Source organism: Nyctibius grandis, chromosome 22 (assembly GCF_013368605.1).
Source record: "Nyctibius grandis isolate bNycGra1 chromosome 22, bNycGra1.pri, whole genome shotgun sequence".
Classification (NCBI taxonomy): Eukaryota; Metazoa; Chordata; class Aves; order Nyctibiiformes; family Nyctibiidae; genus Nyctibius; species Nyctibius grandis.
Window position 1 is genome coordinate 7,859,997 of NC_090679.1, and position 14,314 is coordinate 7,874,310.

General features: G+C 61.5%; 1 long non-coding RNA gene across 1 annotated transcript; it reads right to left on the bottom strand.

Annotated features, from left to right (window-relative positions):
* Positions 1-10,707: 10,707 nt before the first annotated feature.
* On the bottom strand, positions 10,708-12,294 carry LOC137672855 (uncharacterized). Its single transcript, XR_011049662.1, has 2 exons — positions 12,126-12,294; positions 10,708-11,345 (listed from the first exon to the last, which is right to left on the bottom strand). It is a non-coding gene; the product is annotated as an uncharacterized lncRNA (long non-coding RNA).
* Between the last annotated feature and the right edge of the window lie 2,020 nt (positions 12,295-14,314).

Consider the following 14,314-nt stretch of genomic DNA (forward strand, 5'->3'; position numbering starts at 1 on the left):
GTCCTCCAGATTTGGCTGTCCGGGTCAGTCTAGCCAGGCATGGCTCTCCAGGTCCAAGTCTCTGACCACGGCTCCCCAGACCTGGCTCTCCAGTCAGAGAGCTCTCTCACAGCTCCCTGTGCTCTCCTCTGTGAGCTCTCCAGGCTCAGTTCCTTGGGCATGGCTTGCTGGACATGGATCTCCAAGCTTGGCTCCCAGGGTATGGCTCTCCAGGCTTGGCTCTCCAATCATGTCTTGCTGGAGGTGGCTCTCCAGGCTCCCAGGGTTCAATTCTCCAGGCTTGGCCCTGCAGGCTCAGCTCTTCCGGCACGGCTTGCTGTTTGTGGCTCTCCAGGCTTGGTTCTCCTGGCATGGCTTGCTGGAGGTGGCTCTCCAGGCTTGGTTCTCCTGGCATGGCTTGCTGGAGGTGGCTCTCCAGGCTTGGTTCTCCTGGCATGACTTGCTGGAGGTGGCTCTCCAGGCTTTGTCCTCCAGGCATGGCTTGCTGGAGTGTCTCTTCAGGCTTGGTGTCTCCTTGGTGGTTCCTCAGCCGGCTCCTGGGGCCGGGCTCCCTGGCCAGCCCGGTGCCAGCAGAGGGCCTCCCTTACCAAACAGAGCACCGCGCCGCCACGAAATTATAAAACACATTATCTATTTGGCAAAACTTTGTGCACCGACCAGGAAATGGGCTGGAGTCCGTTCTCCTCCAGAAGACCGGAGACAATGTGTCCCCCCTGCTCCTTTTTTTAATGCCAGCACTCGAGACGCATTAAAGCCGCGGGAGTGTTCATCATTAAAATGGCAATTGCGGAGCGAGGCAATAAATTTAACATCATAAAAGGCACGGGGAGGGTCTCGCTCATCTGTTGCTCGTCAAAGAAAAGTGTTAGTTGCTTCCGAAAAAAAAAAAAAAATTGGGAAGAAACAGGTGAGAGGGAAAGGGGTGGCAGCCCTGGGGGGGCTGCGGGGAGCCGGCGGGGGGGCGAGACGTGGCCTTTGGGGCTGCCCGTGTGGGGCTGGGGCTGCTGGAGGAGGGGGTGGTGGGGCTGGGGCGCTGCGGGGGCACTGGGGAGCGCGGCAGCGAACCCGACGGGGTCTGGGGGCGAGGGGCTGTGCTGAGACGTCTCCCCTTCTGCTGGGGGGAGGCTCCTCCGCCCCGGCCGGCAGCGACGGGGGATGTGAAACCCCAGCAACCAGCGGGAAAATCAAGCGGGGACCCCGCTCTTCCTCTGGGTGCCCCCGGCCGGTGGGAGCTGCCCTGGGCGGGGACCCCCGGCTCCAGCCTTGCCGATAGCCATCTTCCATGGCCGGGCTCCGGCAGCCGCCGTCTGCTGCCAGAATTAGCCGGCGTGTTGGAACCGTTTGCTAAATAATTCAGGAGGTTTCTTTCTTTTTTTTTTTTTTTTCCGAGAAAGCCGTTTTCTTTTCTTTTTTTTTTTCTTTTTTTTTATTTTTCCTTAAGGTCACAGTATTTTCCAAGCTGGGTTTCGAGCGAGGAGGGGGCACGGCCGCGCTCGGGCAATACCGCCATGTGTTTACAGCTCGGCTCCCGGCGTTATTTAGGGATTGTAAAACCACAGCAGCTCCCTCGCTCCCCCCTCGCTCGCCGCAGCCAATTTTTCTCCTCCATGCGGCTCTCGTTGCAGCGGCAAAGGTCAGCCCTGCTCCTCTGAACGCAGCAAACCCCCCCTCCGTTATCAGATTTAGGAATCCTGGGGGGGAGGCTGAAGTCCAAGCGCTGCTGGCAAGCAGGGTGCCGGGTGGTGGCCAGGGGGGGTCCATCAGGATGGAGGAGGCTGCTGTGGGGGGTGGAGGGGGGTGGGATGAGCCCCCAAGCCCCGGCGGTGCGGGGGGCAGCAGGGCTGGGAGGGCCGACAGCAGCGAGCGCGTGAATAATGGGGGCGAAGATAATACAGCTGATTAGAGGCGGCTCTTGGAGGAGCCGCTGAGCCGGGCTCTGTGGGGGGGGGATGCTGGGAGGATGAAAATCTCTGCCAGGGTGAAGTGAGAGTGGCTCTGGGGGGGTGTGGGGTGGATGGATGAGCCCCACGGCAGAGGGATGGGGATTGGGGCAGAGAGATGAGCCCTAGAGAAGAGGGTTGGGGGTCACAGTGATGGGATGAGCATCATGAAGAGGTTTTGGGGGTGTCACATCAATGGGAGCCCTAGAGAAGAGGGTTGGGGGTCACAGTGATGGGATGAACATCACGGGAAAGATTGGGGGGGGGGGGGTCACATCAATGGGAGCCCCACAGAAGAGGGTTGGGGGTCACGGTGATGGGATGAGCATCATGGAAGAGGTTTGGGGGGGGTATCACATTAATGGGAGCCCCACAGAAGAGGGTTGGGGGTCACGGTGATGGGATGAGCATCATGAAGAGATTTTGGGGGTGTCACATCAATGGGAGCCCTAGAGAAGAAGGTTGGGGGTCATGGTGATGGGATGAGCATCATGGAAGAGGGTTGGGGGGGGTGTCACATCAATGGGAGCCCTAGAGAAGAGGGTTGGGGGTCACGGTGATGGGATGAGCATCATGGAAGAGGGTTCGGGGGGGTGTCACATCAATGGGAGCCCTAGAGAAGAGGGTTGGGGGTCACGGTGATGGGATGAGCATCACGGGAAAGATTGGGGGGGGAGTCATATCAATGGGAGCCCCACAGAAGAGGGTTGGGGGGTCACGGTGATGGGATGAGCATCATGGAAGAGGTTTGGGGGGAGTATCACATTAATGGGAGCCCCACAGAAGAGGGTTGGGGGTCACAGTGATGGGATGAGCATCATGAAGAGATTTTGGGGGTGTCACATCAATGGGAGCCCTAGAGAAGAGGGTTGGGGGTCACAGTGATGGGATGAGCATCATGGAAGAGGGTTGGGGGGGGTGTCACATCAATGGGAGCCCTAGAGAAGAGAGTTGGGGGTCATGGTGATGGGATGAGCATCATGGGAAAGATTGGGGGGGAGTCATATCAATGGGAGCCCTAGAGAAGAAGGTTGGGGGTCACGGTGATGGGATGAGCATCATGGAAGAGGTTTGGGGGGAAGTCACCTCAATGGGAGCCCGACAGAAGAGGACTGGGGGTCACAGTGATGGGATGAGCCCCATGGCAGAGGGATGGGCTCACAGTGGGGGGATAGAGCCTATGGCAAAGGGCTGGGGACCATGGCAGGGGGCTGGGAGCGGTGGTCCCCTGGGGTGCCCTGCTCTGCCCTGCTCTGCCCTCTGCCCCCCGAGCTGGGCAGCCCAGGGGCACCTCAGCAAGGCTGGGCACGGGGCACGCTCCCCACGGGGGCACGGCCATCGATGGCGTGACCAGGGGATGGCAGAGCAGTGGCTCTGGAGTGTCCCTGGAGAGAGGGAATGAGGCAGGAGGGCGCGAGGGCAGAGCCCAGGCGTGGGGCAGGACCCCGGTATGGGGCAGGACCCCGGCGTGGGGCAGGAGGTCCCGGCAGCGCTGCGGGCAGCCGGCAGCCCCGGTGCCAGTCACTTCCCCGGAGCCCTTCCCTGCTGTCCCTGTCCCAGCCCAGGCACCGCTCACGCCTTCGAACTTCGCCAGCGGACGGGTTTTAATTAAAACCAGAAGCCGCCGCTCCGCGTCCCGGCCCTTCAGGGATGACCACTGCTCACATCCTCCGCCTTTGGTCTTCCTGGCTGCACAGCGTGACGCGGGGAGATGAAAGTCCCCCCTGCCAAAAAAATACCAGAAAAAAGGCAGTCATAAAAAATCACACCACCGAGACGTCCCCAGCAGAGGGTCCGGCTGCCCTGAGCCGTGGCCGGAGCCGAGCGGCAGCCCGGGGAGCGGGGCCGTTGCCTTCAGTCCTTCTAAAAATAACAGCTCCGAGCGTGGCGAGTGCCGGCGCCTAACTGGAACCAGCTTTCCAAACCCCCAGCTGGAAGCGGCTATTGAAGCCTCCACCAGCCTTTCTGGGAAAGAGCAATTAAAAATAGCGGAGGCCTGAAAGCGCCGTCCCTGCCGCCCGTCCTGCCCCTGCCCCAGGAGGACATGCAGAGCCGCGTTTGGAGGGCAGGTGTTTGCCCTTGGTCGGCTTGGAGAGACCAGCAGGGCCTGGAGCAACGGAGACGGGGCTGGAGGAGGATCATGGGGGGGTTCAGCCTCGCTGATGCCGGGAGAAGGCGGGCAGTGGGGCCGGAGTCCCCCGCAGGAGCCGCTGGGGCTATTCCAGCGTTTTCCCCAGCCGGTTGCCAGCACGCTTGAGCTGGAGCTGGTGTGGAGCTGGGGACACATCCAGGCTGTATCCAGAAGGACAAAGTTCAGGCTGTCCCTGTGAGGAGTTTGGATAGAGCAACATCCTCCAGCCCCACTCCAGCCGGCTGGGGTGGGAGGACAGCTCTAGGGTCAGGCGGGGGGCTCTGAGCATCCCACGGGAGCTCCAGCCCATCCACCCACGCAGGCTCCAGCCCATCCTTCAATGAGGCCAATGGCATCCTGGCCTCTCTTAGGAACAGTGTAGCCAGCCGGTCTAGGGAAGTGATCGTCCCTCTGTACTCGGCACTGGTGAGGCCGCACCTTGAATCCTGTGTCCAGTTCTGGGCCCCGCACTTCAAGAGAGATGTTGAGGTGTTGGAGTGAGTCCAGAGGAGGGCAACCAAGCTGGTGAAGGGTCTGGAGGGTCTGACCTACGAGGAGCGGCTGAGGGAGCTGGGGGTGTTTAGCCTGGAGAAGAGGAGGCTCAGAGGTGACCTTAGTGCAGTCTACAACTGCCTGAAGGGAGGTTGTAGCGCAGTGGGAGTCGGCCTCTTCTCCCGGGCAACCAGCGATAGGACAAGAGGACACAGCCTCAAGCTTTGCCAGGGGAGGTTCAGGTTGGACATTAGGAAGCATTTCTTCTCAGCAAGGGTCATTAGCCATTGGAAGGGGCTGCCCAGGGAGGTGGTGAAGTCACCATCTCTGGAGGGGTTTAAGAAAAGCCTGGACATGGCACTTAGTGCCCTGGTCTAGTTGCCATGGTGGTGTCAGGGCAATGGTTGGACTCAATGATCCCTGAGGTCTCCTCCAACCTCATTGATTCTGTGATTCTCTCCGGGGCTCAGCCCTACCACTCCTGCAGGTGCCCACGGCTGGGATGGGTGCTGGACCCCTGCCCGCACTGAGGCTGGAGATGGCCCCATGCAGGTCTAGCCAGCGGCTCCTGCCGCATGACCCGTGCTAAACCCATCACCTCTTTGGTCAATCCTCCATTGCGCCAGCGCGGAGCTAGCAAGCCCAAGCGCTGCTGCCCACCATCCCCGCTGCACCCCCAGCTCCACGCTCGCTCGCCTCCCCCCCACCAGCCTCGCAGCTCAACCCCCCCTTGGCTGGGCACCCTCCCGGGGCGCAGGGCTGCTCCGGGCACCCGTGCTGTCACGCTTTCCCCAAGCCGTGGGCCTCCTGCCAGAGGCTGCCTGCGTTTCCTTCCACCACCCCAACGAGAGCAAACGGGGCCAGGGCAGAGCCCCCGAAACGCCCCCAGCGGCGGCTCCCCCGGCACTCGTTTCCTCTCCGCTGCGTTCATCTCGTTACATCCTAATTCCCTAACGAAGGGCCATGAGAGAGGAAGTCTTGCGGAAGCCCGTCCTGGCAGCAGTCTTCCTGCTACCCACCCGCGCATCGGCTCCCACAGAACACGATTTCCTCGGGATCGGACGAGACCTAGTTCGTGTCTTCGGGCTGGCGTGAGCCCCCCAGCTCTCCTTCCCCTCCTGATCGAGCAGGACCCGCTCATTCCTCTTCCCATTTTGTGTTTACCAAGGTCGCACACAAGGATGTCCCACGCCCTCCTTTAAAATACTGGCAAAATGCTCATTTTTTTCCCCACACCATCATCACGCAGAGGATTTTGAGGTGCCTCTGAGCATCCCAAGCGCTCCCTGTGTGCCGGCAGCCGCCAGCTGAGTGGCTGCCACAGGTCCTCCTGGTGCCTGTGGGGATGGTGGTGTTTTGGCATCATCCTGGGATAGCAACTGTCCTGTCCCAGCGAGGTTTCCGAGCACAAATGTGAATATCCGCCACCACAGGTTCTCCTTAGAAATGTGCTAATGCCCCGGATCGCCTCTTCTTTCCTGCTGCTAGGGAGAAACCCTTCCCCTTTTCCTTTTCAACATGGCCCAGGGACCTCCTGCACCCGTTGGCTTCCCTCACCAACTTCCAGCTCTTGCAGACTGCTTTTCCTCCCTCATCACCTGACAACGGCCTTGAGATCCGTGAGAAATGGGGCGACAGTCCATGCGTGGAGCCATGTGAGCCCCTTGGGGCTGGGGAACAGGACCAGGGAGGGTGGAGGGTCTCCTTCTCTGGAGATATTCAAACCCCGCCTGGATGCAACCCTGTGCAACGTGCTCTAGGTGACTCTGCTTGGGCAGGGGTTGGGATGGATGATCTCCAGAGGCCCCTTCCCACCCCAATCAGTCTGGGATTCTGTGACCAGCGGAGGAACGGATGCCACCGAGGTTGTGCAGTTGGTGAGGAGCAGCTCTGCCTCCGCTTGGCGCGGTGCTCAGCCTGGCTGCCTGCTCGCCATCCCTGCCAGCTCCAACAATGGACTTGCTGCCGCTTTTGGTGATAAAATCCTGCCTCCACATACACATATGCACAATCAGGGGCTTTATGTTTTTTTTTTTTCATTTTCTTTTAGAGCCAGCCACATCCACACAGTGACACCAGAGACACCGGGCAGACAGAGCAGCACCAGCAGGTCTCCTCTGTCGCAGGACCGCGGTGCCCCGGCAGGGAAGGATGCACACATGAGTGGGAGCAATTGGGTTGCCTGTGGGTAACAAGTTTAATGGTCTAGAAACCTCCTTTGGGGACGTGGAGGAAAAAGCAAAGCCTTACACAGTGGCAAATACTGGGGTAGAGGAGGCTCAGAGGTGACCTTATTGCAGTCTACAACTACCTGAAGGGAGGTTGTAGCGCAGTGGGAGTCGGCCTCTTCTCCCGGGCAACCAGTGATAGGACAAGAGGACACAGCCTCAAGCTGTGCTAGGGGAGGTTCAGGTTGGACATCAGGAAGCATTTCTTCTCAGCAAGGGTCATTAGCCATTGGAAGGGGCTGCCCAGGGAGGTGGTGGAGTCACCATCTCTGGAGGGGTTTAAGAAAAGCCTGGACATGGCACTTAGTGCCATGGTCTAGTTGCCATGGTGGTGTCAGGGCAATGGTTGGACTCGATGATCCCAGAGGGCTCTTCCAACCTCATTGATTGACTGATTCTGTGGGTGTCTGCTGGCTGGGAGGTCACCCCGTGATGCTCCTGACTGGGGCAGCCCAGCAAAGCTCAGGAGAACATGGAGGTCTGCCCCTGCAGCCCTTCCTGAGGAAGCTTTGCTCCTGCAAAGAGCCCAGGGGAAGCCCAGGGCAGGGGGCTCAGCCGAGCAGGGGTTGCCCCAGCAGGGCTGCCCACAGCAGCGATGGTCCTGCAGGGTTCACAGGTGGTTCACTGGGAAGAGGGGCACGGGGGGCTCCACCAGGCAGATGGAGACCAGCTCTGGAGCCCGGCAGAGATCAAAAAGGGAGACGAGGCTTCTCCTGCGCTCGCTGCCTCCCCGAGCACGGCTCGGCCCCGCAGGTGAAGGCGGGGAGGCGGCAGGCAGCCGCGCAGGCTGCGCAGGCAGGAGCGCAGCAGGGGCGGTGGGAGTAGCATGGTGGGGGGCCCAGCTGGTGCGTGGGCCCACGGAGAGGCTGCACGGAGGAACGAGAAACGGGAAAACGGCTTCTCTAAATCGCTGGGCTCTGGGTGCGGTGGGGAGGCAGGAGGGGGGCGAGGCAGGGAGGGCCCAGCCCGAGGGGAGCCCCCGCCTCTGGCCCGGGAGGAGATGGGGAGCCAGTGTCCAGGCAGGGAGGGGAGCAGAGCCCTTGGGGCTGGACCCAGCTCCACCAGTGACCACAGGCATTGACAACACAGCCACTGGACTAGGAGCAGGGCTCTCCTGGTAGCCCACAAACCCCATGGAAGCTCGGTCTCTGGGAGCCGCCAACACAGACTCAGCCCCAGCACCCCCCCCCAGACTAGGGTGGGGTCCTGGGGGGTGAGGCGCAGGCAGGAGTCCTTTCTCCTGGAGCCACCATCCTGCCCTGCCCAGGGAGGTGCTGGGACCTGCCCAAGGGAACGGGCTCCCAGTCTGGCATTTTCAGACGTTCTGGGCTTGGGTCTTGAGAAGAGGACACAGCCTCTTGATGGACCTTCTGGCTCAGGGGTGGAGGGTCAGAGCTCCAGCTCTGCAGGGCTGCAGCGGGAGATCTCTTCCAGACCCTCATGTATATGCTGGGATGATACATGTATGGTCCATCCGTACATGTATGGACCATCCCTACCCCCCAGGGAGGGGGGCATGTTGCTAATCTGGATCTGTTCTTCTATACATCAGCATCTTCTATACATCCACCCATCCATCCTTCCCCTCCTGTTCAGCATCAGCACCACTCATTTCTCTGCTGAAGGTGATGGCCAATGATAGACTCCTCCATTGCTCCATGAGTGCTGGTGCCCATTCCCAAGGGGACAGGAGCTCTGGTGTGGGAGCACATCCAGCTTGCTGTTGACCACAAGAGCTCGACTCTGCCCAAGGAGCACCTCTCTGGTCACCTTGGAAGCAAAGCCCAGGGAAGTCCTGGTGCTCCTCACCATGGGATGGTGGTCAAAAGCTGGAGCTTGCCCTGCAGTGGCTGAGGGCTTCCATTTTGTGATGAGAAGACATCCAGCACTGAGAAGACATCCAGCACACTTGGGACATGGAGAGAGTCCCACTTGCTAATACCTTCATGTCTTTAGAGTTGCCAGCTCAGCTCCTTGAGCATGTCACCACATCTGCCTTGCTTCAAGCCACCTGTGTGGCTTTCTGACCATGGAGGAGCTGGTCCCCCTGGGCAGCTATCCCCAAGAGCTGCTGAAATGCCGTGAGCAGGGTCATGACACGGGCAACCACTTCTCAGGATGGCGTTTCCTGGGGACAGCAGCCAATGGAGGGTGGACTGAGACTGAACTGTGAGCTGGGCCTGACCTGAAGGGATCTTTTCAATGAGGTGCAGGGAAAGATGAGGCAGGGTGGGAGCGCCCCAACCATGGGAGACAGCGGGAGAGGGCTGGGGAAGAACGGCAAGGGAGGGGGTGGCACCCTGAGAGGAGGAGCCCGCGCTGGTGGGAGGTTGGAGGGGTGAAGGTGCCGCAAGGTGCGTTTAATTCCCTAGATGGCTTCAGGAAAGGACGCCCCAGCAGCACGGCGCGGCTTCTCCCAGCTGTGCTTGTCTGCAATACATCCATCCCCGCTTCCCCAAAATACTTGGGAGGGCTGGAGTAGGCCAACTTCACCACCCTCATCGATGCTGCAGGGAGCCTATTTTAAGCCTTGCTAACGTAGGAGGATTAAATTTGGCTGGCTGAGACACGTCCTGCTCCCAGCTGTCCCCCAGCCTCCCCTGAGGTTGGCAGCTCTGCTGCAGGCACGGCTCATGATGCAGGAGGCTGCCCTGGCCCTGCAGGGTTGGCTGCCCTGCACAAGGGGAACCCAAAACTGGGGCATCTTCTCGGCCGCAGAGGCACCCGGCTCGGATTGACGGCAACAGCTCTTCTAGGCGTTGGCGTCGACAGGTTGACCCGTGGGAACCTGGTGGGAAGCACCGTGGGATGAACCGTGGTGAAATGGGTGGGTTTGGAGTGAGCCGAGATCTCCAGCCCCACAGTCCCCTCTGCAGGGACCAGTGCCCTTACTGGGGGAGCTGAGTGATGGGAGGGGGTCCATGCATTTTCCCCCATCCCGAACAGCCCACTGGCAGGGCGAGGGCAGAGAGCCAGCCCTGGGGCTGCCCGCCGAGGACACAGGCGCCCAGGGAGCCCTACCAAGGCCAACTTGGTGATCCACCTCCACAGCCATGGGGCTCCCCGCGGGTCCCGGACCCCTCCAGACCCCCCATACGCTATACATTCCTGATCAAGCGCATGGTTTGATTAATGTATAGAGGCTTCCAGAAGAGCCTCATGGAAAATCACCTTCTACCTGCGCAGGTTTATCTGCCCAGAGCCTGCGGCGTGTGTGTTTAAGTGAGTGTCACACCCAGCCAAATGCGTCTGGAGGCTGGGCAGCCAGGGACAAACTGGGCCGGAGGAAACGAGGTGGCTCCTTTGGAAGACGAGGGGTAATAATCCCCATCACCTATTTGCGAGGCTGTCGTGAATTTTCATGAGCCACCAATTCGAGCAGGAAAACTGCTGTCTCAGCTCTAGGCGATGATAAACAACGCTCAGCATTTACATATTCAAAGCACTTTGATTAACTCGTGGGGCTTTAAGGACTTGAGTCGATTCCCACCCGACCGTAATGGCAGCTGGACCGGGTGTGAGCTGGGGGGGGCTTCACCCCACCAGGCAGAGGCAGGGAAACCCCTTGCCAAAGTCACCTCCGGCCTTAATCCCTGCCTAAGGAAGGAGAAATAAATCAGACTCGTCCCTGCCTGCAGGACAGGACGAGATCCCACGATGCGAAGCCAGCCTGGAGCGTGGACTATCATTGGTTCTGCCCAAAAAGCTGGAACCAGGTGTTAAATAGCTGTGACATTCGAACGTGGTTACTGCAGGAGTTGCCAAATAAAGGGATTTTTTTTCCTTTTTTTTTTTTTGGAAAACAAAAGAAGGAAAGATGGGCCTATGCCTTCCCTGACGCCCGTAGATACGGCGTGACCTCCTCCCCAGCCCGCCTGCTGATGCCACGGGGGCAAAAAGCGAAGGACCCCAACCCCAGCAGCACCATTTCTCATTTTATTCAACAGATTTTTTTCTTTCTTACCAAATCTTTTCACTCCCCTGATTTTAAATGCCCCCCTCCACCATCCAGCAGATGATCAGTCCCCCTCTGGGGTGCCTACTGCAAGAGGAGCCTTCAGCATTATTATTAAAATCGCTGTCAAACAAGAGCAAAATCTGGTGAAACTTTGGTCCCACCATCACCCGGTGACTTCAGATCTCAGGGGCTGCCAGCACAGGAGGGGGGGGCCATGAGGAACCACCAGCTTCTTGGGAAGCCTTCCCAAGTGCTGCGAGCTGCCCCGTCACCTCCTTCTGCCATTAATTAAATTCCATTAATTTGGAAAAATTAAATGTTTCCAAAAGCCCACTTTTGGAAAAAGTAGCTCTCTCTGCTCCAGCCTTGGGGCACAGCCACCATCCCGCACCCCTCACCCCAGGGCAGGCAGGGAGGTGGTGCCGTGATGTCCCACGCTGCTGTTTTACATCTCCACCGTGTCCCTGGCCCCAGAAATCTGGCACTGGCTGGGGATGACAAAGGGCAGGGACACAACCGTCCCTCCCGGGCGGTTGCAAGCGGTGAGCTGGGCTGAGGGTCGGATCCTGTCGCCGGGTCTGAAATGGCTCCATCAACTGGGGGAGGGAGAGACCCCAAAATGTCCCAGCTGGTGCCTTCTGCAGGAGGCAGGACCTGGGAGAGCAGGGGGACAGCCCAGGCTGGGTCTGGGGTACGGGGCTGATGGCATCCGTCTGTGTCCCGCTGGGCACTGAGGACGCGGTGACAGAGTTACCCCAGCAAAACTTGCCGATGGCTCCCAGTGGCCCGTGTGCCCCCCACCCAGCCCCCCAAGCAGGGGACCCCCCCGGGCCTGGCAGGTCACCCCTGGGTCTGGGCTCTTGGCCGGCACCCCCTGGCCTGGTCCTGGGGGCTTCCCACTGCCCCCCGTGCCCTGACTGCGGCCACTTCCACGGGGGTGACCCAGGGAGCCCCCAGCGGGGTCCGGGCTGATGCCGAGCGGGGACACCGGGGAGGGGACCGGGAGGGGACAGCGAGGGGGGACCGGGAGGGGACAGTGAGAAGGGACCAGGAGGGGGGAGTGAGGGGGGACCAGGAGGGGACACAGAGAGGGGATTGGGAGGGGACAGCGAGGGGACACCGGGAGGGGACACCGAGAGGGGATCAGGAGGGGACAGTGAGGGGGGACTGGGAGAGGACACTGAGGGGGAGAGCGGGAGGGGACACCGGGAAGGGACACCGGGGGGAGAGGGAGGGGACACGGAGGGGGGCCGGGAGGGGACACTGAGGGTACACCGGGACGGCACACCGAGAGGGGATCGGGAGGGGACACCGAGGGGGGCCGGGAGGGGACACCGAGGGGACAGGGACGCCGAGGGCACACCGAGAGGGCACACCGAGAGGGGACCGGGAGGGGACACCGGGGGGTGCCGGGTGCCGTGCCGTGCCGTGCCGCGGTGCCGCCCGCGCCGCGATCGATCCGCATCGACCGTCCCCGCCGCGCTGCTCCACTTTCCAGCCAATGTCAGGCGGCGGCGGCGGCGGCGGCCCGGGGAGCCCCGGCGGTGGCACCGCACCCCGCCCGGCGCGCCGCCCGCCCGCGCTGCCCCGAAGAGCCGGCCTGGACCGCGCCGCGGAGCCGCCGGCGGGGCCGCGCCGGGGAGGGCACGGCGAACCGCGGGGCAGCGGGCACGGCGAACGAGCGGGCACCGAACCGGGGATCCGGACCGGCCACCGGATCGGGCATCGGAACGGGTACAGAACCGGGAACAGAACCGGGCAGCAGACCAAGCACTGAAACGGGCACTGGAATGGGCACAGAACCGGGCACTGGACCGGGGATCCGGACCGGGCACCGGACCGGGCATCGGAACGGGTACAGAACCGGGAACAGAACCGGGCACCAGACCAAGCACTGAAACGGGCATTGGACTGGGCACAGAACCGGGCACCGAACCAGGAACAGAACCGGGCACTGACATGGGCACCGAAACAGGCATCAGACCAGGAACAGAACCAGGCATCGGATCAGGAACAGAACCGGGCACTGAACCGGGCACTGAACCGGGCACTGAACCGGGCACCGAACTGGGAACAGAACCGGTCACGAGACTGAGCCCTGAAATGGGCACCAGACCGGGAACAGAACGGGCACTGAACCGGGCACTGAACCAGGCACAGAACCGGGCACTGGACCGGGCACTGAAACGGGCACAGAACCAGACACCAGACTGGGAACAGAACCGGGCACCAGACCGGGAACAGAACTGGGCACCAGACTGGGCACCCGACTGTGCACTGGACCGGGCACTGCACTGAGCACTAAACAAGGCACCGAACTGGGCACTGAACAAATAAACACGCCGGGCACTGAACCGGGTACCACACCAGGCAAAGAACTGGGCACTGCTGCACCGGGCACCAAACCGGGCATCAAACCGGGCAAAGAACTGGGCACCGCAGTGGGCACTGCTGGGCCAGGCACTGAAGCAGGCACCGAACTTGGCACTGCTGAAGCAGGCACTGAACCGGGCATCAGGCCAGGCAGCATCACGCTGGGAACCAAACCAGGCACTGAACAAGGCACCACATCAGGCAGCACCCTGGCAGCACCAAACTGGGTACTGCTGCACCAGGCACCGAACCGGGCACCAAACCGGGCACAGTGCCAGGCAGCACCACCACAGCACCACACCGGGCAGTGCTGTACTGGGCACCGTGCTGGGCAGTGCCGTGCCAGGCACCACCCAGGGCACTGCCACACTGGGCACCACGCTGGACACCGTGGCACCTGGCGCTGTGCCAGGCTGCACTGCACCAGCCGTGACCACACCGGCCATCCCCACCGCACCACGCTGGGCTCTGCACTGCAGTGGGCACCGCAGTGGGCACCGCTGCACCAGGCACCGCACTGCTGCCCTACACCACCCCACCGTCCCACAGCATCACCCTACACCGCCACCCTACACCGTTACCCCCACTCCCACCCCAGTCCCACCCCAGCACCCCATCGTGCCACCCAGGGTGACACTGTGCCAGGCCCGCACCCTGCACCCCGCTGCCCTTCACTCTTGCTGCCTGTGCCAGCAGACCCCCAGAAAGGTGCACATGTGCCCCCCAGGACACCGACACTGTAGCTCTGTCCTCTTCGCACCCGTGAGGGACTGGCCTGCACCCGCCCAGCCCTGCCACCCGGACAACCTGTCCCAAGGGTGCAAGTGCCACCCACCGCCACAGTTAACTGGGTGCAGCAGCAACAGGTCCGCCATCCCCAGGCTGCCAGCCTGGGCACAGCAGTACCCCACAGCCCTTAATGCCTTTGGGATTTTGGGAAGGGACCTTGCAGAGCCAGGGGGCTTCACCCAGCGTTATCCCACAGCACAGCCAGGCCCGTGGTCCCCCCCGAGTGCCCGCGGTGCCCCCCGAGCGCCCGCCGCCGCCATGCAGCTGCAGGAGGATCGCCGGCTCGCGTTATTTCCGCGATAGCGCTGAAGTACGCCCAAACACTGCCTCCATTATCTCCTCCTCGCTCCCCGGCGCGAGCGGGAGAGCGGCCGGGGCGTGTTTTGAAACGCAGCCTCTGCGC